Genomic DNA, 26,027 nt, shown 5'->3' with positions numbered 1-26,027 from the left:
GTGGAATGGAATGTAGTGTAATGGAGTGGAGTGGACTGGAATAGAGGGGAGTGGAAATGAATAGAGTGGAATTGAATGGAATGGAATGGAGTGGAATGGAGTGGAAAGGACTGGAAAGCAGTGTAATAGAATGGAATGGAGTGGAGCAGAATGGAATGAAATGCAGTAGAATGAAATGGAATGACAAGGAATGGAGTGAAGTGAAGAGGAATAGAGTGGAATTGAGTGAAATGGAATAGCGTGTAGAGCAGAGGAGTGGAATGTAATGGAACGGAATAGAATGGATTGGAGTGGAATAGAGTGGAATGAAGAGGAGTGCAGTGGAGTGGAAGGCAACGGAGTGGTGTATAATGGATAGGAATGGAATGGAGAGGAACTGAGTGGAGTAGAGTGGAGTGCAAACGAATGGAATGGATTGCAGTGGAATGGAAAGGAATGGAATAGATTGGAATGCAATGACATGGAATGGATTGCAGTGGAGTGGAGCAGAATGGAGTGTAGTGGAATGTTGTGCAGCGAACTGGAATGGACTGGAATGGAATGGAATGGAGTGGAACGGAATGGAATGGAATGGAATGAAATGGAGTGGAGGGGAACGGAGTGGAGTTTAGTAATATGGAATGGAGTGGAATGGAATGGACACAAATGGAATGGAATGGAGTGGTGTGGACTGGAATGGAGTGGATTGGAATGGAATGGAGTTTAATGGAATGGAATGCAATGGAATGGAGTGGAGTGGAGTGGAGTGGAATGGAGTGGAGTAGAGGTGGAATGGAGTTGAATGGAATGGAATGGAATGTGAAGGAATGGAATGGAGTAGAGTGGAATGGAATGGAATGCAGTAGAGTGGAATGGAATGGAATGGAGTGGAATGGAATGAAATGGAGTGGAGGGGAATGGAATAGATAGGGGTGGAGTAGAATGGAATGCAATGGAGTGGAATGGAATGGAAAGGAATGGAAGGGATTGGAGCAGAATGGAGTTCAGTGTAATGGAGTAGAATGGAATGGAGTATAATTGAATGGAATATAATGGAATGGTGTGGAGTGGTATGGAGTGGAATGGAGTGGAATGGAGTGGAGTGGAGTGGAATGGAATGGAATGAAATGTTATGGAGTGGAATGGAGTGGAGTGTAGTGGAATGGAGTGGAATGTAATCTAGTGGAAAGGAAGGGAGTGAAGTGGAGTGGAATGGAGTGGAGTGGAATGAAATTGAAAGAATTGGGTTGGAACGGAGTGGAATGGAACGGAATGATATGGAATGGAGTGCAAAGGATTCCAATGGAGAGGAATGGAATGGAATGGAGTGGAGTGGAGTGCAATGGAGTAGAATGGAATGGAGTGGAATGGAATGGAGTGGTGTGGAGTGGATGGAAATGGAATGGGGGGAACTGGAATGAAATGGAGTGGGGTGGAATGGAAAGCACTGTATTGGAGTGGAGTGGACTGGAGTTGAGTGTAGTGGAATGGTGCGGAAAGGACTGGAGTGGAGTGTAGAAGAGTGCAATGGAATTCAATGGATGGGAGTGGAGTGGAACGGAAAGGAATGGCCTGGAGTGGAGTTCAGTGGAGTGGAATGGAATAGAATGGATTGGAGTGGAATTGAGGGGATAGGAATGGAGTTGCAAGGAATGTAATGGAGTGGAGTTCAGTGGATTGCAATGGAATGAACAGGAATGGAGAGTACTGTAGTATAGTGCAGAGGAATGGAATGGAATGGAATGGAGTGGACTGGAAAGGCATGGAGTGTAGTGGAATGGAATAGAATGGAATGGAGTTGAGTGAAGTAGAGTGGAGTGGAGTGGAATGGAGTGGAATGGACTGGAACAGAGTGTAGTGGAGGGGAATCGACTGGAATGGAGTGGAATGGAAAGAAATGTAGTGTAATGGAATCGAATGAAGTGGAGTGGACTGGAATGACAAGGAATGGAGTAGAGTGGAATGGAATGGAGTGGAGTGGAGAGGAAAAGAGTGGAATGGAATGGAATGGAAAGGAGTTGACAGGAGTGGAATGTAGTGGAATAGATTGGAATGCAGTGGAATTGATTGTAATGGAATGGAATGAAATGAATCAGAGAGGAGTGTAATGGAATTGACTGGAATGGATCAGAGAGGAGTGGAATGGATTGGAATGGACTGGAGTGGAATGCAGTGGGTGGAGTAGTTTGGAGTGGAATGGAATGGAGTGGAATGGAATGGAGGGTGTTGGCGTGGAGTAGAGTGGAGTGGAATGGAATGGAGTTGAATGGAATGGAGAGGAGTGGAATGGAATGGAAAGGAATGGAGTGGAATGGAATGGAATGGAATTGCATGGAATGAAATAGATTAGAGCAGAATGCAGTGCAATGGAATGAAGTGGAATGGAGTGGACTGCAGTGGAATGGAATGGAATGGAATGGAGTGGAGTGGAGTGGAGTGGAGTGGAACGGAGTGAAATGGAGTGCAATGGAGTGGAGTGGAATGGAATAGAGTGGGGTGGAACGGAATGGAATTTAGCAGCAAGGAATGGAGTCAAGTGGAGTGGAATGGAGTGTAATGGAACGCAGTGGATTAGAGAGGAGGGGAGAGGAATGGAATGGAATTTAGCGGCATGGAATGGAGTCAAGTGGAGTGGAATGGAATGTAGTGGATTAGAGAAGAGGGGAGTGGAGTGGAATGGTGCGGAATGGACTGGACTGGACTGGAGAGGAATGGAATGGAGTGGAGTGGAGTGGAAAGGAGTCGAATGTACTCGACTGGAGTGGAGTGGAGTGGAATAGAATGGAATGGAGTGCAGTGGAATGGAGTCGAAAAAAATGGAGTGAAGTGGAGTGCAACGGAATGGAGTGGAATGGAGTGGAGTGGAGTGTAGTGCAGTGGAATGGAATGGAATGGACTGAAATGGAATGGAGTGGTGTGGGATAGAATGGAATCGAATGAAGTTGAGGGAAGTAGACGGGAATATACTAGAGAGCAATGGAGTTGAATAGACTGGAAAGGAGTGGAGTGGAGTTGAATGGACTGGAATGGAGGGGAATGGAATGGAATGGAGGGGAATGGAATGAAAAGGAGTGCAGTGAAGTGAAAGCCATGGATTGGAATGGAGTGGAGTTGAGTGGAATGAGTGAAATGGATATGAATGCAGTGGAGTGGAGTGGAATGGAATTGAATGGAGCAAAGTGGACTGGAATGGATAACAGTGAAATGGATTGGAGCGGAGTGGATTGGAGTGGACTGGAATGTAGTGCAATGGGTTGGAGAGGGGTTTAGTGGAGTAGAGTTGATTGGAACGGCATGGAGTGGAAGGGAATGGAATGGAGTGGAATGGAAGGGAATGGAGTGGAATGGAGTGGAATGGAGAGAATTGAAAGGAGTGAAATGGAGTGGAATTGAATGGAACGGAATGGAGTAGAATGGAATGGACCGGAGTGGAGTGGAGTGGAGCGGAATGTTATGGAGTGGACGGGAAAGGAATGGAGTGAATTGAGGTGCAATGGAGAGACATGGAATGGTATGGAGTGGAGTGCAACGGAATGGAGTGTAGTGGAATGGAGTCCAATGGAATGCAGTGGAATTGAGTGGAGTGGAATGGAGTGGAATGGAATGGTATGGAATTGACTGGAATGGAATGGAGTGGAGTGGAATGGAGTGAAATGGAATGGAGTGGAGTGGAGTGGTGTGGAGTGGAATTGAATAGATTGGAGTGGAATGGAGTGGAATGGTAAGGAGTGGAATGGAGTGGAATGGTAAGGAGTGGAATGTAGTGGAGTGCAGTGGAGTGGAGTGGAATGCAGTGGAATGGAATGCAATGCAGTGGACATGAATTGAATGGAATGGAGAGGAATCAACTTGAATGGAGTGGAGTGGAGTGGAATGCAATGGAATGGAGTGGAATGAACTTGAATGGAGTGGAGTGGAGTGCAAAGCAATGGAATGGAATGGAGCAGAGTGGAGTGGAATAGAGTGTACTGGAATGGAGAGCACAAAGGTGGAATGGAGGGGAAAGGAGTCGAATGGAATGGTGTGGATTGGAATGGAATGGAATGGAATGGAATGGACTTGCATTTAATGGAGTGGAATAGAGGGGAATGGAGTGCAATGGAGTGGAGTGGAGTGGAATGCAGTGGAATGGACTGCAAAGAATAGGAATGGAATGGAATGGAATGGAATGGAATGGAGAATAGTGAAGTGAAGTGGAGTGGAATGGATTGGAATGGAGTGGAGTGGAGTGCAATGGAGTCTAGGGGGATGGAGTGGAGTGGAGTGGATAGGAATGGAATGGAGTGGAGTAGAGTGGAATGGAGTCGAGAATGGTGGAGTGGAGTGGTGTGGATAGGAATGGAATTGAGTGGAATGGAGTGCAGTGGAGTGGAATGGAGTGGAGTGGAGAGGAATGAATTGGAATAGAATGGTATGGAATGTACTTGAGTGGAGTGGAATGGAATAGAATGGAAAGAAGTGTAGTGGAATGGAGTGGTGTGGACTAGAATGGATTGGAGTGAAATGGAATAGAGTGGATTGGAATGGAATGGAGTGGATTGGAGGGGAATGGAGTGGAGTGGAGTGGAATGGAGTGGTGTGGATTGGAAAGGAAAGAATGTAGTGGAGTGGAGTGGAATGGAGTGGAGTTGAATGGAGTTGAATGGAAAGATATGGAGAGGAGTGGAGTGGAATAGAGTGGAGTGGAATGGAGAAGAGTGGAATGGGGTAAAGTGGAATGGAATGGAATGCAGAGGAAGAGAATGTAATGGAATGAATGGAAAGGAGTGGAGTGGAGTGGAATGGAGTGCATTGGAATGGAGTATAGAGGAGTCGAAAGGGATGGAATGGAATGGAGTGGACTGGAAAGCAGTGGAGTGGAGTGCAGTGAAGAGCAATGGAACGTGTTGAGGTGGAGTGGAGTGGAGTGGATTGGAATGCAAAGGAATGGAATGGAATGGAGTGGATTGTAATGGAGTGGAGTGGAAAGGAGTAGAGTGGAATGGAATGGAATGCAGTGGAATGAAATGGGAAGGAGAGGTATGGAATGGAATGGAGTGCAGTAGAAATGAGAGGAAAGGATTCCAGTGGAGTAGAGTGGAGTGGAGTGGAATGGAATGGAATGGAATGCAGAGGAATGGAACGGAATGGACTGGAGTGGAAAGCAATGGCTTGGAAAGGAGTGGAGTGGAGTGGAGAGGAGTGGAGAGGAATGAAAAGTAATAGAATGGAATGGAGTGGAGTGGAATGTAGTGGAATATTATTGAGTGGATTGGATTGGAATGGAATGGAGTGGGTTGGAGTGGAATGGATTGGAGTGGAGTGGAGTGGACTGGAATAGAATGGAATGGAATGGAATAGAGTGGAATGGAATTAAATGGAATGGAGTGGAATGGAATGGAATGGAAGGGAATAGACTGGAGTGGAGTGGAATGAAATGGAGTTTAGTGCTCGGAATGGAATGGAATGGATTGGTATGTAATGGAATGGATTGGAGTGCAGTGGACTAGAATGGAGTGAAGTGGAATGGAATGCAGTAGAGTGGAGTGGAATGGAGTGGAGTGGAGATGAATGGAGTGGAGTGGAATGCAATGGAATGGAATGGAATGGAGTGGAGTGGAATTGAGTGGAATAGAGTGGAATGGAGTTGAATGGAAAGGAATGGAATGGAATGGAGTGCAGTGGAGTGCAGTTAAGTGGAATGGAGTAGAGCAGAATGGATAAAAATGGAGTGCAATGGAATGGAATCTAATGGAATGAAAAGGAGTGGAGAGGAATGGAGTGAAAAGGAATGGAGAGGAATAGAGTGGAGTGGTATGGAGTGGGGTGGAGTGGAATAGAGTGGAGTGGAGTGGAATTGAATGGAATGGAGTGAGATAGAATGGAGAGGATTGGAGTGGAATGGAATGGAAAGTAATGTAGTGGGATGGAATGGAGTGTAGTGGAGGGGAGTTGAGTGGAGTGGAGAGGAACGGAGAGGAAAGGAAAGGAAATGAGTGCAAAGGAGTGCAATGGAGTGGAAGGGAACATAATTTAATGAAATAGAATAGAATGGAGTGGAACTGAATCGAATGGAGTGGAATGGAGTGGAGTGGAGAGCAGTTGCGTGGAATGGAATGGAGTTGAGTCAAATGGAGTGGAATGGAATGAAATGGAGTGGATTAAAGTGGAGTGGAATGGTATGGAATGGAGTGGAGTGGAATGGAATGGTATGGAATGGAGTGTAATTGACTGGAGTGGAGTGGATTGGACTGAAGTGGAATTTACCTGACTGGAGTGGATTGGATGAGAGTTGAGTGGAATGAAATGGAATGCTGTGGAATACAATGGAAAGTCGTGAAATGGAATTCAGTGTCACAGAATGGAGTGGAGTGGAGTGATGTGGAGTAGAACGGAGTGTAGTGGAATGGAATAGATTGGAATCAATGGAAAGTGGTGGAATGGAATGGATTGGAATTCAGTGGAGTGGATTGGAATACAATGAAATGGAGTGGAGTGGAATGGAGTGGAGTGGAGTGGAATGGAGAGCAGTGAAAAGGAGTGTAATTGACTGGAATGGAGTGTAGTGGATCACAGTGTAATGGAATGGAATGGAGTTGAGTAGAGTGGACTGAAAGGGAGGTGAAGGGAGTGGAATGGCATGGAATAGATTGGAGTGGAATGGAGTGGAACGGATTGGAATGGAATGGAGTGGAATGAAATTGAGCGGAGTGGAGTGAAGTGGAGTGCAATGGAATAGATTGGAGTGCAATGGACTGGAGTGGAAAGGAATGGAGTGGAATGCAGTGGAGTGGAATAGAGTGGAGCCGAGTCGAATGGCATAGAATAGAGTCGAGTGGACTGCGTTGGGATGGAATGGAATGCAGTGGAGTGGAGTGGAAAGGAGTAGAGTGGAATAGAATGGAATAGAGGGGAATGGAGTGGATTGGAAAGGCGTAGAATGGAATGGAGTGCAATGGAGTTGAATGGAGTGGAGTCGAGTGAAATGGCTGGCAATGGGAGGAAACGAAATGGTATGGAGAGGAATGGAATAGAATGGAATGGAACGGAGGGGAATGTAGTAGAATGGAGTGTATTGGAATGTAGTGGAGGGCAGTGGGAGGGAAAGGAATGGAATGGAGTGTGGTGGAGTGGAATAGAATGGAATGGAATGGAGTTGAATGGAGTGGAGTACAGTAGAATGGAGTGGAGTGTGCAGGAATGGAGTGGAGTGGAATTGCTAGGAGGGGAGTGGAGTGGTAAGTAATGGAATGTATTGGAGCTTGGTGGAAGGGAGTGGAGTGGGGAGGAATGGTGTGGAAAGGAATGCAGTGGAATTGAATGGAGTGGAATGGAGTTGAATGGAGTGGAGTGGAATAGAGTGGAATGGAGCGGAATGGACTGTAATGGAGTGGGAATTGAATGGAATGGAGTGCAGTCGAGTGGACTGGAATGGAATGGAATTGAATGGAATACAGTGGAGTGGAGAGGAATGGAGTGGAGTGGAGAGGAATGAAGCAGAATGGAATGGAAAGGACTGGAATGTAGTGGAGTGGAATGGAATGGAATGGAGCAGAATGGAATGCAATTAACTGGAATGGAATGGAGTGGAGTCCTGTAGAGTGGAGTGGAGTGGAACGGAGTGGAGTAGAGCGGAATGAAGTGGACTGGAATGGAGAAGATTGGAATGGAATGGAGTGGAGTGGAATGGAAGAGAGTGGAGTGGAGTGGAATGGAAGAGAGTGGAGGGGAGTGCAATGGGGTGGAGTTGTGCTGAATGGAGTGGAGTGTAGTGCAATGGAGTTCAATGGAATGAAATGGAATGGAGTGGAGTGGAATGGACTGGAGTAGAATGGAGTAGAAGGAAATGTAATGTAATGGAATGGAGTGGAATGGAATGGAATGGAGTGGGGTGGAGTGGAATAGAGTGGAGTGGAGGGTCATGGATTGGAGTGGAGTTGAATTGAATGGAGAAGAGTTGAGTGGAATGGGGTGGGGTGGTGTGGTATAGAGTGGAGTGGAATGGAATGAAAAGGCATGGAGTGGAGTGGAGTGGAATGGAGTGGAGAGTAGTGGAATGGAGTTGAATAGAATAGAATGGAATGGAGTGGAGTGGAGTGGACTGGAGTAGAATGCAGTAGAGGGGAATGAAATGGAATGGAATGGAGTGGAATGGAATGGAAAGGAATGGAAGAGTGGAGTGGGGTGTAATGGAGTGGAGTGGAGTGGAGTGGAATACAGTGGAGTGCAGTGGAATGGAGTGGAATGGGTCAGAGTGGAGTTGAGTGGAGTTGAATGAAATTGAGGGGAGTGGAGTGCAGTGGAGTGCAGTGGAGAGGAGAGGAATGGAATGGAGAGCAATGGAATGGGGTGGAGTGGAATGGAATTGAGAAGAGTGGAATGGAGTGGAATGGAATGTTGAGGAGTGGAGTGGAGTGGAGTGGAATGTAAGGGAGTTGATTCGACTGGAGTGGAGTGGAGTGGAGTGGAACAGAGGGGAAATGGATAGAATTGAATGAAATTGATTGGAATGGAGTGGTAGGGAACATGAATGAAATGGAATAGAATGGAGTAGAATGGAATGGAATGGAGTGGAATGGAATGGAATGGAGTCGAGTGGAGTGGAATGGAATGGATTGGAGTGAAATGGAATGGAATGGAATGGAATGAAATTTACTGGAGTGGAGAGGAGTGGAGTGGAGTGGAGTGGAATTATTTACTAGAGTGGAGTGGAGTGGAGTGGAATGGAATGGAATGGAATGCATGGAATAGCATGGAATGTTGTGGAATTAAATGCAATGTCATGGAATTGAGTAGAGTAGAGTGGTGTGGAATGAAGTGGAGTAGAAAGGGGTGTAGTGGAATGGAAAGGATTAGAATGAAATTGGGAGTGGTGGAATAGAATGGATTGGAATTCAATAGGGTGGATTGGAATGGAATGGAATGAAGAAGAGTGAAATGGAGTGGAGTGGAGTGGAATAGACAGCAGTGGAGCGGAATGGAATTGAATGGAATGGAGAAGAGTGGATTGCAGTGGAATGGAAATGAATGGATTTGAGTAGAGTGGTCTGTAATGGAGGTGAGTGGAGTGGAATGGAGTTGAATGGAGTGAAGTCGAATGGAGTGGAATTTATTGGAATGGAATGGAGTGGAATGAAATGGAGTGCAGTGGAGTGAAGTGGAGTGGAATGGAATGGATTGGACTGGGAGGGATTCGAATGGAATGGAGAAGAGTGGAGTGGAGTGTAAAGGAATGCAATGGATTAGAGTGTAGAGCAGTGGAATGGAATGGAATTGTGTGGAGTGCAAAGAAATGGTATGGAATGGAATGAAGTGGAGTGGAGTGGAATGTAGTGGAGTGGAATGGAGTGCATTGGGGAGGAATGGAGTGGAATTCAGTGGAGTGGAATGTAGTTGAGCGGAGTGCAATGGAATAGAATGGAATGGAGTGGCTTGCAGTGGTATGGAATGGAATGGAGTGGAGTGGAGTAGACTGGAATGGAGAGGAATAGAGTGGAATGGAGTGCAGTTGAATGGAGTGGAATGGAATTGAATGGAATGAAGTTCAGTGAAATTCAATGGACTGGAGTGTAGTGGAGTGAAGGGGAGTGGAATGGAGTAGAGAGGGCTGGAAAGGAATGGAGTGTAGTGGAGTAGAATGGAGGGGACTGTTCTGGCATGGAGTGGAATGGAATGGAATGGAATGGATTGGAGTCGAATGGAGTGGAATAGAATGGAGTGGAATGGAGTTGAATGGCGTGGAGTGCAGTGAAGTGGAGGGCAATGGGAGGGAATGGATTGCAATGGAGTGGAGTGGAATGGAATGAAATGGAATGGACTGGAATGGAGTGGAATGGAGTGGAATGGAGTGGAGTGGAGTGAAGTGTAAGGAAGAGGAAAGAAGTAGAGTGGAATGGAGTGCGGTGGAAAGGAATGGAGTGAAATGGAGTTTAGTGGAGTGGAGTGTAGAGGAATGGAGTGCAGTGGACTGGAAAGGAGTGGAGAGGAATGGAATGGAGTGGAATGGAGTGGAATGGAATGGAGTGGATGGAATGGAATGGAGTGAAGCTGAATGGAATGGATTGTAATGGATGGGAGAGGAGTTGAATGGAGTGAAGTGGAGAGGAATGGAGTTGAATGGAGTGGAATGGAATGGAGTGGATGGGAGTGTAATGGAGTGGAATGGATTAGGGTAGAATGGAATGGAATGGAATGAAATTTAATGGATTGGAGTGGAGTGTCATGGAGTGGACTGAAGTGGACTGAAGTGGAGTGGAGTGCAATGGAATGCAATGGAATGGAATGGAGGGGAATGTAATGGAATAGAATGGAAAGGAGTGGATTTGAGTGTAGTGAAGTGGAATGAAATGGAATGGAATGCAGTGGAATGGAATTGAATGGAGTGGAGTGAAATGGAATGGCATGGAATGGAGTGGAGTGCGTTGGAGTTGAGTGGAATAGAGGGTAGAGGACTGGAAGGGAGTAGGATGCAACCAAATGCAGTGGAATGGAATGGAATGGAATGGAAAGGAATGGAATGGAATGGAATGAAATGAAGTGGAATAGAGTGAATTGGAATGGAATGGAATGGAGTGGAGTGCAATGGAATGGAATGAAATAGAATGGAGAGGGTGGAGTTGAGTTGAGTGGAATGGAGCATAGTGGACTGGAATAGAGTGGGATGGAATCAAAAGCAGTGGAATGGAAAGGGTTGGAATGGAATGGAATGGAATGAAATGGAGGGTAGTGAAGAGGAATGGAGTGAAGAGGAATGGAATGGAATGGAGTGGAGAGGAATGGAATGAAATGAAATGGAATGGTATGCAGTGCAATGGAGTAGAACGGAATGCAGTGGAGGGGAGTGGAGTGGAATGGAATGGAATGGATTGGAGTGTGATGGAATGGAGTGTAGTGGGGAGGAACGGTGAGGAATGGAAAGTAGTGGAATGGAATGGAGTGGAATGGAGTTGAATGGAGTGGAGTGGAATAGAGTGGAATGGAGTGGAATGGACTTTAATGGAGTACAACAGAATGCAATGGAGTGTAGTGGAGTGGAGTGGAATGGAATTGAATTGAATGGAATAGAGTGGAGTGGAGTGGAATGGAGTGGAGAAGAATGGAGTGGAATGGAGTGGAGTGTAGGGAAGTGGAATAGAATGGAATAGAGTCGAATGGAATGGAATGAATAGGAATGGAACGGAATGAGTAGGAATGGAATGGATTGCAGTACTGTCGAGAGAAGTAGAATAGAATGGAATGGAGTGGAGTGGAATGGTGAGCAATGGAATCGCGTGGAATGGAGTGGAATGCAGAGGTGTCGAATTGAGTGGAGTGGAGTGGAGTGGAACGGAGTGGAATGGACTGGAGTGGAGTGGAATGGAGTGGAGGGGAGTGGATTGGAGAGGAATGGAATGGAGTGGAGTGGAATGGAGTGGAATGGAATGGCTTGGAATAGAATGGAATGAAGTAGAGTTCACTAGAGTGCAGTGGAATAGAATGGAATTGAATTGAATGGAGTGGAGTGGTACGTAACGGAGAGTAGTGGAATAGGATGGAAAGGAAGGGAGTTGAGTGGAATGGAGTGGAGTGGAGTGGAGTAGAATGGATTGGAGTCGATTGGAATGGAGAGGAGTGGAATGGAATGGAGTGGACTGGAATGGAGTGGAATGGGGTGGAGTGGTGTGGAATGGATTGGACTGGAATGGAATGAAAATGTATGGAGTGGATTTTATTGGAAAGGAGTGGTGTATAGTGGAATGGAATTTAATGGAATGGAATAGAAAGGAGTAGATTGGAATCGACTGGAGTAAAAAGGGGTAGAGGGCAAAGAAATGAAATGGAATGGAGTGGAATGGAATGGAATGGAATGGAATGGAATGGAATGGAGTGGATTTGAATGGACAGGAGTGGAATGGGATACAGTGGAGTGTAGTGGAATGGAGTGGAATTGGGTGGAGAGCAGTGGTGTGCAGTTGAATTTAATGGAGTGGAGAGGAGTGCAGTGGAGTGCACTACAATTCTAGATGAATAGAATGGAGTGGAATGGAATGGGTTGGAGCGGAATCGAATTTAGTAGAGTGGATTGGAGTGGAATGGAATGGAGAGGAGTGGAGTGTGGTCCAGTGGAATTGAATGGAATTGATTGGAGTGGAGTGGACAGGAGTGGAGTGGGGTTCAGTGGAGTGGTATTAAGTGGGGTGCACTGGAATGGAATGGAGTGGAAAGGAATGGAGTGGAATGGAATGGAGTGGAGTGGAGTGGAAAGGAGTGCAGTGGAGTAGAATGAAGTGGGGTGGAGTGGAATGGAATGGATGGAATGGAATGGATTGGATTGCAATGGAGAGGAGTGGAATGGAGTGGAGTGGAGTGCAGTTTAGATAAATGGAATGGAGTGGAGTAGATTGGAATGGTGTGGATTGGAATGAAACAGAATGGATTGGAATGCAATGGAGTGGAAAAAGTGGAGTGGAATGGAATATAGAAAAATGGAATGGAGTAGAATGGAATGGAATGGAGTGGAGTGAAGTGGAGTGTAAAGGAGTAGAGTGAATGGAGTGGAGGGGAAGTGAGTAGAGTGGAGTGGAGTGGAGTGTAATGGACTGGAATGGAGTGGACTTGAATGTAGTGGGATCAAATGCAGTGGAATGGTGGGGAATGGAATGTAATGGAGTGTAGTGGAGTGGATTGGAGTGGAAGGGAATGGAAAGGAACGGAATGGAATTGAATGGAGTGCAATGGAGTGGAATGGACTGGAATGGAATGAAATGTATTGGAGTGTAAGGGAATGGAAAGGAACGGACTGGAATTGAATGGAGTGCAATGGAGTGGAATGGACTGGAATGGAGTGAAATGTATTGGAGTGGAGGGGAATGGTATGGAGTGGAATGGAATGGAATGGAAGGAAGTGGAGTTGAATGGAGTAGAGTGGAGTGGAATGGAATGGAATGGATTGGAGTGGAAGTGTGTGGAAAGGAGTGGAATGGAGTGGAATGGAATGGAGAGGAGGTGAATGGCATGGAATGGACTGGAGTGGAGAGGAGTGGAATGGAGTGGTAGGGAATGGTTTGTAATGGAATGGAATGGAGTGGAGTGCAGTGGAACGGAATGGAATGGAGTGGACTTTAGTAGACTGGAATGGAGAGGAATGGAGTGGAATGGAGTAGAGTGGAGTGGAGTGCAATGGAGTGGAATGGAATGGAATGGAATGGAGTAGAGTGGAATGGACTAGAGTGGAGTGGAGTGGAGTAGATTGGAGTGGAATGGAATGTAGTGGAGTAGAGTGGAATGGAGTGGAATGGAGTGGAATTTACTGGAATGGAGTGGAATGGAATGGAATGGAATGCAGTGGAGTGGAAAGGAGTGGAGTGCAATGGAGTGGAATGGAGTGGACTGGAGTGCAGAGGAGTGCAGTGGAAGGCAATGGAACGGAATGGAGTGGAGTGGAGTGGAACGGAGTGGAATGCAATGTACTGGAGTGAAATGGAATGGAATGGAGTGAAGTGGAGTGGAATGGAGTGGAGTGAAATCAACTAGAGTGGGATGGAATGGAGTGGTGAGAAGTTGAATGGAATGCTGTAGAGAGGAATGGAGATGTATGGAATGCAATGGAATGGAATGGAGTTGATTGGAGTAGACTGCAATGTAGTAGAGTGGAATGGAATGGAAGGGAGTGGAGTGGAATGGATTGGAGTGGAATGGAGTGGAATGGAGTGGAGTGGAGTGGAGTGAAACGGAATAGAATGGAGAGGAGTGGAATGGAATGGGATGGGATTGAGTGGATTTGAGTGCACTGGAGTGGAATGAAATGGAATGGAGCGGAATGCAGTGGAATGGAATACAGTGGAATGGAATGGCATGGAATGGAGTAGGATGTAGTGGATTCAAGTGTAGTTGAGAGGAATGCAGTGTAGTGCACAGGAATGGCGTGGATTGGAATCTAATGCAGTGGAATGGAATGGAATGGAATGGAGTGGAATAGAATGGAATGGAGTGAAGTAGAATGGATTGGAATGGAGTGCACTGGAAAGGAGTGCAGTGGAATGGAATGGAATTTAATGGAATGTAATGGAATGGAGTGCAGTGGAACGGACTGGAGTGGAATGGAGTGGAATGGAATGGAGTGGAGAGGAGTGGAGTGGATTAGAGTGGAATGAAATGGATTGGAGTGGAATGGAATGGTATGCACTGGAATGAAGAGGAATAGAATGGAATGGAATGGAATGGAATGGAGTGGATTTGAGTGTAGTGGAGAGGAATGGATTGGAATGGAATGGAATGGCGAGGAATGGAATGGAAAGGAACGCAGTGGAATGGAATGGAAGGGATTGGAATGGAATGGAGTGGAATGGAATGGAATGCACTGGATTCGAGATCAATGGAATGGAGTGGAGAGGAGTTAAGTGGAATTGAATTCAATGTGACGCAGTGTAATGGAATGGAATGGAGTTGAGTTGAGTGGAGTGGAGTGAAGTGGAGTGGAATGGAGTGGATTGAACTTGAATGGATTGGACTAAATGGAATGGAATGGAATGGAATGGAATGGCATGGAATTTAGTGGAGTGAGTTGGAATGGAATGGAATGCAAGGAATTCAGTGGATTGGAATGGAATGGAATGGAATTGAATGCAGTACAATGGAGTGCAATGCAGTGGATTGGAGTGGAATAGAGTGTACTGGTGTGAAATGGAGTGGAAGGGAAAAGAATGGAGTGTTGTGTAATGGATTGGAGAGTAAAGAAATGCAATACAGTGGACTGGAATGGAGTGGATTGCAGTGGAATGTAGTGGAATGGAATGGAGTGGAATGGAATGTGGTGGATTGGAGTGGAGTGGATTGGAGTTCAGTGGAGTGGAATGGTGTGGAATTAACAAGAGTGGAGTGTGGAGGAGTGGAGTGAAATCGAATGGAGTGGAGTGGAGTGGAATGGAGTGGATTGGAACGAATTGGAGAGGAGTGAAATTGAATGGAATGGAGTGGAGTGGAACGGAGTGGACAGGAATGGAATGGAATGAAGTGGAGTTGATTGAAGTGCGATGGAATGGAGTAGAATGCGGTGGAGTGGTGTGGAATGGAATGGAGTGGAATGGAATGAAAAGGAATTTAGTGGATTGTGGTAGAATGAAGTGGAGTGTTGAGGAATGCAGTTGAATGGAATGGAAAAGAATTGAGTGGAGGGGAATTGGATGAAGAAGAATGGAGTAGAGGGAAATGCAATGGAATGGAATGAACTGGAGTGGAATGGAATGGAATTGAATGGAATGGAGTGGAGGGGAATCCAGTGGAGTAGAGTGGAATAGAGTGGAGTGCAGTGCAATGGAGTGGAATAGGGTGGAGTGGAGTGGAGTAGAGTTGAAAGGAATGGAGTGGAGAGGAGTGCAGTGGAGTGCAGTGGAATGGAGGGGAATGGAACGGAGTGGAATGGAATATGGTGGAGTGGAAAGGAATACAGTACAGTGGAATGGAGTGGAGGAGAATGGAGAGGAGTGGCGTGCAGTCGATTGGAATGGAATGGAGTTGATTCGAGTGGCGTGGACAGGAGTGTACAGTGGTGGAGTGGAGTGGTATGAACTGTAGTGTACTGGAATGGAGGGGAGTGTAATGGAATGGATTGGAATGGAATGGAATGGAATGGAATGGAGTGGATGGACTGGAGTGGAAGGGAGTATAGTGGAATGGAATGGAATGGAAAGGAAATGAATGGAGTGGAATGGAATGGAATGGATTGGAGTGGAGTGGATGTAGTGGAATTGAATAGAGTAGAATGGAATGGAATGGAGTGGAATGGAGTGGAATGGAATGGAATGGAATGGAATGTATTGGAAGGGAATTGAGTGGAGTGGAGTGGAAATGAGTGCAGGGGAGTGGAATGAAGTGGAGTGGAGTGGAATGACATGGATGGAATGGAATAGAGTGTATTGCAACGGAGGGGAGAGGAATGGACTGGAGTGAATCACAGTGGAGACAAATGAAATGGAGTGGAGTAGATTGGAATGGTGAGGTTTGGAATGAAACGGAATGGAATGGAATGCAATGGAATGGAAAGAGTGGAGTGGAATGGAGTGTGGAGGTAAAGTGAGTAGAGTGGAGTGGAGTGTAATGGACTGGAATGGAATTGACCTGAATGTAGTGGAATCAAATGCAGTGGAATGGTGGGGAATAGAGTGTAATGGAGTCGAAGGGAGTGGAATGGACTGGAATGGAGTGGAATGCAATGGAAAAGATGGAATGGAATTGAATGTAAAGGAATGGGGTGGAATGGAATGGAATGGACTGGAATGGAATGGAAAGGAATGGAGTGGAGTTGAATGGAATGGAATGGAATGGAGTTGAGTGAAGAAGATTGGAGTGGAATGGAGTGGAGTCTACTGGAAGGGAGTGGAGTGGAGTGGAATGGAATATAATGGACTGGAATAGAATGGAGTGGAATGCAATGGAATGGAATGGAATGGAATGGAATGGAATGGAATGGAATGGAATGGAATGGAATGGAATGGAATGGAATGCAATGGAATGGAATGGAATGGAATGCAATGGAATGGAATGGAATGGAATGGAATGGAATGCAATGGAATGGAACGGAATGGAATGGAATGGAATGCAATGCAATGGAATGGAATGGACTGGAATGTACTGGAATTGAATGGAGTGTAATGGAATGTCATGGAGAGGAATGGATTGGAATGGCATGGAATGGAGTGGAGTGGAATGGAAGGGAGTGGAGTTGATTGGAAAGGAGTGGAATGGAATGGAATGGATGGGATTTGACTGTAGTGGAATGTAGTGGAACGGATTGGAATGCACTGGAGTAGATTGCAATGGAATGGAATGGAATATATAGGAGTGGAATGGAATTGAGTGGATTGGAGGGGAGTGGAATGTAGTAGAGTGGAGTGGATGGAGAGGAATGCAATGGAGTGGAATGGAACGAAGGGGGGTGGAGAGGAGTAGAGTGGAATGGAATGTATTGTAGAGGAATGGAATTGAGTGGAGTGTAGTGGAATGAAATGGAATAGAGTGGAAAGTAATGGAATGAAAATGAGAGGAATGGAATAGAGTGGAATTTAATGCAGTGCAATGGAATGGAGTCGAACGCAGTGGAGTGCAGTGGAATGGAATGGAATGGAATGGAGTGGAGTGTATTGGAGTGGACTGGAATGGAGTGGAATGGAGTGGCATGGAGTGGACTGGAATGGAGTAGACAGGAATGTAGTGGAACCGAGTGGAGTGGAGTGGAGAGAAATGCAATCGTGTTGATTGGAATGGAACAGATTTGAGTGGAGTGGAACATAACAGAATGGACTGGACTGGAATGGAATGGAATGGAGTGGAATGGAATGAAATATAGTGGAATGGAATGGAATGGAGTGGAGTTGGATGTAGTGAAATGGAGTGGAGTTCAGTGGAGTGGAATGGAATGGAATTGAATTTCGTGGAGTGGAATGGAGTGGAATGCAATGAAGTGGAATGGAGTATTGTGCAGTGCAGTGGCTTGCAGTGGAATGAAATGCAATGGAGTTGAGTGCAATGGAATGGAGTGGAATGGAATGGAGTTCAGCGGAGAGCAGTGGAGTGGAGTGGAATGGAGTTGAGTGGACTGGAATAGAGTGGAGTGCAATGTAATGGAGTGGAAAGGAATGGAGTGGAATGGAGTGGAGTGTAATGGATTGGAGTGGGATGAAGCAGAGTGGAATTGAAGGGAATGGAGGGGAATGGTATGGAATGGAATGGAATGGAGTAGAGTGGACGGTAATGGAGTGGAATGGAGTGGAGTGGAGTGGAGAGGAATGGAGTGGAATGGATTGGAGTGGAGTGGAGTGGAACGTATTGGAGTGTATTGGAACGGAGTAGAGTGGACTGGAATGGAACAGAATTGAGTGGAATGGAATGGAGTTGAGAGGAATGGAGAAAAGTGGAATGGATTGGAATAGAGTTTAGAGGAGTGGAGTGGACTGGAATGGAGCGGAGTGGAGTAGAATACATGGAAAGAAATGAAATGGAATGCAATGCAGTGGTGTGGAATGGAACAGAGTGGAGTAGAATGGAAAGGAATGGAATGTAGTGGAATGAATTGGAGTGGATTAGAGTGGAATGGAACGGAGTAGACTAGTATGGAGTGCAATGGAATGGAGTGGATTGGAGTGTAATAGAATGGATTAGAGTGGAGTGGAATGGAATGGTTTGGAATGGAGGGGAACGGAGTGGAATGGAGGGGAACGAAGTGGAATGGAGTGGAATGGACTGGAGGGGAGTGGAAAGGAATGGAATGGAATGGAATTGACTACAGTGGAGTGGAGTGCACAGGAATGGAGTGGAATGGAATGGAAGGGAATGGAGTGGACTGCAATGGAATGGCATGGAATGGAGTGTAGTGAAGAGGAATGGAATGGAGTGGAGTGGGAAGGAGTGGAATAGAATGGAATTGAATGGAGTGAAGTGGAGTGGTATTCAGTGGATTAAAGTGGAATGGAGTGGAATGGATTGGAGTTGAAGGGAGGGGAGATGAATGGAATTGAATGGAGTGGAGTGCAGTGGAATCGAATGGAACAGAATGGAGAGGTGTGGAATGGAGTGGAGTTCGGCGGAATGGGGAGGAATTGAAAGGAGAGAGATGAAATGGAGTGGAATGGAATGGAGTGGAATGGAGTGGAGTGGAAAGTAATGGAGTAGAGTGGAAACGAGTGGAATGGAATGGAGTGGAGTGCAGTGGAGTGTCATGGAATGGAATGGAGTGGAATGGAATGGAGGAGAATTGAATGGAGTGGAAAGGACGGGAATGGAGTGGAATGGAGTGGAGTGGAATGCAGTGGAATGGACTGGAATGGAGTGGAATGGAATGGAATGGAATAGAATGGAGTGGATTGGAATGGACTGGAATGTAGAGGAATGGAATGGAATGCATTGGAGTTGAATGGAATGGAAAAGAATGTAATGTAATTGCACAGAAGGGAGTGGACTAGAGTGGAAAGGAATGGAGTGGAGTTGAAAGGACTGGAATGAAATGTAATTCAGTGGAGTGGAGTGGAATTGAGTGGAATGAATTGGAATGGAGTGGAGTGGAATGGAATGCAATGGAATGGAATGGAGTGGAACGCAGTGGAATGGAGTGCAGTGGAATGGAGTGGAATTGAATGGAGTGGAATAGAGGGGAAAACTGTTGAGTGGAATGGAGTGCAGTAGAGTGAAATGCAATGGGATGGAGTGGAAAGAAATGGAGTGGAGTCGAGTGGAGTAGAGTGGAGTGGATTGCAATGGAGTGGAATGGAGCAGAGTGTAGTGGAATAGAGTGGAATGGAGTTGGGTGGAAAGGAGTGGAGAGGAATGGATTTGAGTGAAATGGAATGGAGTACAATGGAATAGAGAGGGATGGAGTGGAGAAAACTGGAGGGCAATGGGATCTTGTGGAATGGAGTGGACTGGAGTGGAATGGAATGGAAGGGAATGGAATGGAATGGAATGGAGTGCAGTGGAGTGGAATGGAGTGGAATGCATTTAAATTGAGTGGATTGGAATGCAACGGAATGGAATGGAGTGCAGTGGAGTGGAAAGGAGTGGAGTGGAGTGGAATGGAGTGGAGTGAAGTGGAATGCACAGCAGTGGGGTGGAATGGAGTGGAATGGAAAAGAAAGGAGTGGAATGGAATGGAGTGGAGTGGAGGGGAGTGGAATAGAATGGCAGGGAGTGTACTAGAATGGATTCGAGTGGAGTGGAAGGAGTCGAAGGGAATGGAGTGGAATAGAATGCAGTGCATTGGTGAGCAGCGGATTGGGGTGGACTGGAATAGTGTGGAATTCACTGGAGTGGAGAGGATAGCAGTGGAATGGAATGGAATGGAGTGGAGTGGAGTGGAATGGACTGTACTGTAGTTGAGTGGATGGAATGAAGTCATATGGAGTGGAGAGGAATGGAGTGGAAATGAATGGAGTGAAGTAGAGTATTGCAAAGGAATGGAGTGGAATGGAGTGGGGCGGAGTACAGTGCATTGGAATGGAATGGAGTGGAGTGGACAGAAATGGAATGGAGTAGAGTGGAATGGAATGGAATGGAACGGAATGGAGTGAACAGGAATGGAATGGAGTGGAGTGGAAAGAAATGGAATGGAATGGAATGCAGTTGTGTGAAGTAGATTCGATTGGAGTGCAGTGGAATGGTGTGGACTGGACGGGAAAGGAGTGGAGTGGATTGGAATGGACTGGAATGGAAAGGAATGGAATGGAGTGGAATGGAATAGAATGGGGTCGAGTGGAGTGGAATGGCACTGAATGGAGTGGAGTGGAGGGCATTGAAATGGAATTGAATGGAGTGTAGTGTAGTGGAGTGGACTGGATTGGAGTGGAATGGAGTGTAATGGTGTGGAATGGAGTGTAATGGAATGGAGTGGAATGGAGTGGAATTGAATAGAATGGGTTGGAGTGAAGTGGAATGGAATGGAGTGGAGTGGAATGGAATTGAGTGCAGTGTAGTGGAATGGAATGGAATGGAGAGGAAAGGATTGGAATGGAATGGAGTGGAATGGAATCGAATGGAATGAAGTGGAATGGATTGGAGTTGCACGGAATGGAGCGCAATGTAACAGAGTTTAGTTGAGTGGGTTGGAATGGAAATGAATGGAGTGCAGTGGAATTGAGTGGAATAGAATGGATTGGAGTGCAGTGGAGTGGAATGCAGTGGAATGAATTGCAGTCGAGTGGAGTGGAATGGAATGGAGTGGAGTGGAACGAAATGGAGTTGAGAGGAGTGGAGTGGAGTTGTGTGGATTGGTGTGGAGTGGACTGGAATCGAGTGGATTGGAATGCAATTGATTGGAGTGGAGTGGAGATGAATGGTGTGTAGTGGAATAGAATGAAATGGAATGGAATGGAATGGAATGGAATGGAGTAGAGTGGAATGGAGTGGAGTGTAATGAACTACAGTGCAATGGAATGGAATGGAGCAGAGTGGAATGGAGTGGAGTGGAATGGAATGGAGTGGATTGGAGTAGGAAGAAGAGAAATGGAATAAAATGGAATGGAGTGAAGTGGAGTGGAAAGGAGTGGAGTGGAGTGGAATGGAGTTGAAAGGATTTGAGAGGTGCGGAAGGACATTAATGGAATGGAGTGGAGTGCAGTGGAGAGCACCAGAATGGAAAGGAATGGAAACGAGTGGAGTGGAATGGAGTGGAATTCAGCGGAATGGAGAAGAGGGGAATAGGGTGGAATGGAAAGGAGTGGAGTGGAGTGCAGTGGAATGGAATGGAGTAGAGTGGAAATGAGTGGATTGGAATGGAGTGGAGTGGAGTGGAAGGTAATGAATTGGAATGGAGTGTAATTGAATGGAGTGGAAAAGAATGGAGGGGAATGGACGGGAATGGGGTGGTATGGAGTAGAGTGGAGTGGAATGCCGTGGTATGGACTAGAATGGAGGGGAATGGAATGGAACGCAATGAATTGGGGTGGAGTTGAAAGGACAGGAATGGAGTAGAATGGAATGGAATGGCGTGGAGTTGAACACAGTGGAAAGGATTGGAATGGAGCAGAGTGGAGTGGAATGGAATGGAATGGAATGGAGCGGAGTGGAATGGAATAGATTGTAGAGGAATGGATGGGAGTAGAGTGGAATGGAGTGGAAATGTTTCGAGTGGAGTGGAGTGGAGTAGAGTCGAATGGAAAGGAATGGAGGGGAATGGAATCTAGTGTAGTTGCGTGGAGAAGAGTGGAGTGGAATGGACTGGAGTGGAATGGAGAGGAGAATGGAGTGGAATGGAATGAGGTGGAATGGAGAGGACTGGAGTGCAATAGAGTGGAATGTAATGGGGTGGAATTCAGTGGAATGGAGTGAACTGGAGTGGAATGGAATGAAGTACAATGGAATGGAGAGGGGTGGAGGGGAGTAGTGTGGGAAGGAATGGAATGGTGTGGAATTTAATCTAGTGAAGTTGGGTGGAATGGAATGGAATGGAGTGGAATTGAATGGAGTGGAATGGAATGGAACAGAGTGCAGTGAAGTGGAATGGAGTGGAATCCATTGTTATTGAGTGGATTGGAATGCAAAGGAATGGAATGGAGTGCACAGGATTGGAACGGAGTGGAGTGGAGTGGAATGGACTTGAGTGGTGTGGAATAGAGTGGAACGGAATGAAACAGAATGGAGTGGAGTGGAGTGTAATGGAGTGGACTGGAGTGGAATGGAGTGGAGTGGAGTGGATTGGAATGCAATGGAATGTAATGGAGCGAAATATAATGAAACAAAATGGAATGGAGTGGATTTGAGTGTAGTGGAATGGAATGGAATGTAATGGAATGCAGTGGAATGGAATGGAATGGAGTGGAGTGAAATGGAATGGTACAGAACGGAGAGGAGTGCAGTGAAGTTGAATGGAATGGAGTGTAGTAGACTGGAATGGAGTGGGAAGGAATCTAATGCGGAGGAATGGAATGGAATGCAATGGAACGGAATGGAATGAAATGTAGTGTAACGAAGTGGAATGGAGTAGAGTGGAGTGGAATGGAATGGAGTATAGTGCAATGGAATGGAATGAAATGAAATGGAGTGCAGTGTAATGCACTAGAGTTTAATGGAGTGTAGGTGAGTGGAGTGGAATGGAATGGAATGTATTGGAGTGTGGTGGAATGGAGTGGAGTGGGGAGGAATTGTGTGGAATGGAAAGTAGTGGAATGCAATTTAGTGTAATGAAGTTAAATGGAGTGGAGTGGAATAGAGTGGAATGGAGAGCAACGGACTGTAAAGGAGTGGAATAGAATGGAATGGAGGGTAGTGGAGTTGAGTGGAATGCAATGGAATTGAATGGAATAGAGTCGAGTGGAGTGGAATGCCATTAATTGGAGAGGAATGCAGTGGAATGGAGTGGAATGGACAGGAGTGGAGTGGAGTGGAATGGAATGTAATGGACTCCAATGGAATGGAATGAATAGGAATGGAATGGAGTGGAGTACTGTGGAGTAGAGTGGAATGGAATGGAATGGAGTGGAGCGGAATGGTGTTCAATGGAATGCAGTGGAATGCAGTGGAATGGAGAGGTGTGGAGAAGACTGGAGTTGAGTGGAACGGAGTGGAGTGGACCGGAGTGGAGTGGAATGGAGTGGAGTGGAGTGAAATGGAGTGGAGTGGAGTGGAAAGAAGTGTAATGGATTGGAATAGAGTTTAGAGGAGTGGAATGGACTGGAATGGAGTGCAGTGGAGTGGTGTGGAAAGCAATGAAATGGAATGGAGTGAATTGGAGTGGAATGGAACGGAGTGGAGTGGAATGGAGTTGAATGGATTTGAGTGGTGTTGATGGACATTAAGGCAATGGAGTGGAGTGCAGTAGAGAGCACTGGAATGGAATGGAAAGGAAACGACTGGAGTGGAATGGAGTGGAATGGAGTGGAATTGAGCGGAATGCAGAGGAATGGAATAGCGTGGAATGAAAAGGAGTGGAGAGGAGTAGAGTGCAGTGGAATGGAATGGAGTAGAATGGAATTGAGTGGATTGGAATGGAGTTGAGTGGAGTGGAGGGTAATGGAATGGAAAGGAGTAGAATGGAATTGAGTGGATTGGAATGGAGTGGAGTGGAGTGGAATGTAATGGAATGGAATGGAGTGGAATTGAATGGAGTGGAACGGAATGGAGTTGATTGGGCCGGAATAGAGTGTAATTGAGTGGAGTGGAGTGGAATGCAGTGGAAAGGACTGGAATAGAGTGGAATGGATTGTAACGCAATGAAGTGGAGTTGAAAGGATAGGAATGGAGTGGAATGGAACGGAATCGAGTGTAGTTGAATAGAGTGGAATGGATTGGAATGGAGTGGAGTGGAGTGGAATGGAATGGAATGGAATGGAGCGGAGTGCAATGGAATAGAGTGGAGTGGAATGGAGAGGAGTAGAGTGGTATGGAGTGGAAAGCAGTCGAGTGGAATGGAATGGAGATGAGTGAAATGGAATGGAATGTACTGGGATGGAATGTAGTGGAGTCGCATGGAGTAGAGTAGATTGGAATGGACTGGAGTGGATTGGAGAGTAGTAGAATGGAGTGGAATGGAATGGAGTGCAATGGAGCGGAGTTGAGTGGAATAGAGTGGAATGGAGTGGGGTGGAGTGGAACGGAATGGAGTAAAATGGAATGGAGAGGGGTGGAGTGGAACAGAATGGAGTGGAAGGGAATGTAGTGAAGTGGAGTGGAATAGAATGGAATGGAGTAGAATTGAATGAAGTTGAATGGAAAGGAATGGAGTGCAGTGCAGTGGAATGTAGTGGAAAGCATTGGAATTGAGCAGATTGGAATGCAACGGAATGGAATGGGATGCAGTGGAGTGGAATGGAGTGGAGTGGAGTGGAATGGACTTGAATGGTGTGGAATGGAATGGAATGGGAAGAAACTGAATGGAGTGGAGTGAAGTGTAATGGAGTGGACTGGAGTGGAATGTAGTGGACTGGAATGGAAGGCAATGGAATGGAATGGAGCAGAATGTAATGGAGTGGACTGGAGTGGAATGTAGTGGACTGGAATGGAAGGCAATGGAATGGAATGGAGCAGAATGTAATGGAATAGAATGGAATGGAGTGGATTTGAGTGTAGTGTAGTGGAATAGAATGGAATGGAATGCAGTGGAATGGAATGGAATGGAGTGGAGGGGAATGGAATGACATGCAATGGAGTGGAGAGGAGTGGAGTTGAGTGGAATGGAGTGTAGTGGACTGGAATGGAGTGGGAAGGAATCTAATGCAGTGTAATAGAATGGAAAGGAATGGAATGGAACGGAATGGATTGAAATGGAGTGTAATAAAGTGGAATAAAGTGGAGTGGGGTGGAATGTAATGGAGTGGAGTAGAATGGAATGGAATGAAATGGAATGGAGTGCAGTGCAATCGAATAGAGTGGAATGGAGTGGAGGGGAGTGGAGTGGAATGGAATGGAATGGATTGGATTGTGGAGGAATGGAGTGGAGTGGGGAGGAATGCTGTGGAATGGAAAGTATTGGAATGGAATGGAGTGTAATGGAGTTGAATGGAGTGGAGTGGAATAGAGTTGAATGGAGTGGAGTGGAATAGAGTGGAATGGAGAGGAATGGACTGGATTGGAGTGCACTAGAATGGAACGGAGTGTACTGGAGTTGAGTGGAATGGAATGGAATTAAATGGAATAGAGTCCAGTGTAGTGGAATGGAGTGGAGAGGAGAGGAATGCAGAGGAATGGAGTGGAATGGACTGGAGTGCAGTGTACTGGAATGGAATGGAATGTAGATGAATGGAATGGAATGAATATGAATGCAATAGAATGGAGTACTGTGGAGTAGTGTTGAATGGAATAAAGTGGAGTGGAATGGTCTGCAAAGGAACGGAGTGGCATGGATTGGAACAGAGGGTTGTGGAGTGGAGTGGAGTACAGTGGAGTGAAACGGAGTGGAGTTGACTGGAGCAGAGTGGAATGGAGTGGAGTGGAGTGGAATGTAGTGGAGTGGAATGGAAAGAAGTGGAATGGACTGGAATCGACTTTAGAGGAGTGGAGTGGACTGGAAAGGAACGGAGGGGACTGGAGTGGAAAGAAATTAAATGGAATGGAATGGAGTGGTGTGATATCGAGTGGAGTCGATTAGAATGGAAAGGAAAGGGATGCAGTGGAATGAACTGGAGTGGAGTAGAGTGGAGAAGAGTGGAATGGAACATAGTAAAATGTAGTGCAATGGAATAGAGTGGAGTGGAGTCTAATGGAATGGAACATAGTGGAGTGAAATGGAATGGAGTGGAATGGAGTGGAATGCAGTGGAATGGAGTGGAGCAGAGAGGAATGGAGTGGAATGAACTGGAGTGGTGTGCAAGGAATGGAATGGAATGGGATGGAATGAAATTGACTGCAGTGGAGTGGAAAGCACATGAATGGAGTGGAATAGAAAGGAAGGGAGTAGAGTTGAATGCAACGGAATGGAGTGGAATGGAATGGAATGGCATGGAATGGAGTGAGGTGTTGTGGAAAAGAATGGAGTGGAGTGGAAAGGAGTGGAATGGAATGGAATGGAATGAAATGCAGTGAAGTGGAGTTCTATTGAGTGGAGTGGAGTGTAATGGAGTGCAATGGATTGGAGTGGAGTGGAGGGGAGATGAAAGGAATGGAATGGAGTG

The sequence above is a fragment of the Pongo abelii genome, chromosome 23, assembly GCF_028885655.2.
Source record: "Pongo abelii isolate AG06213 chromosome 23, NHGRI_mPonAbe1-v2.0_pri, whole genome shotgun sequence".
In the NCBI taxonomy this organism is placed as follows: Eukaryota; Metazoa; Chordata; class Mammalia; order Primates; family Hominidae; genus Pongo; species Pongo abelii.
This window is presented reverse-complemented; position numbering follows the sequence as displayed.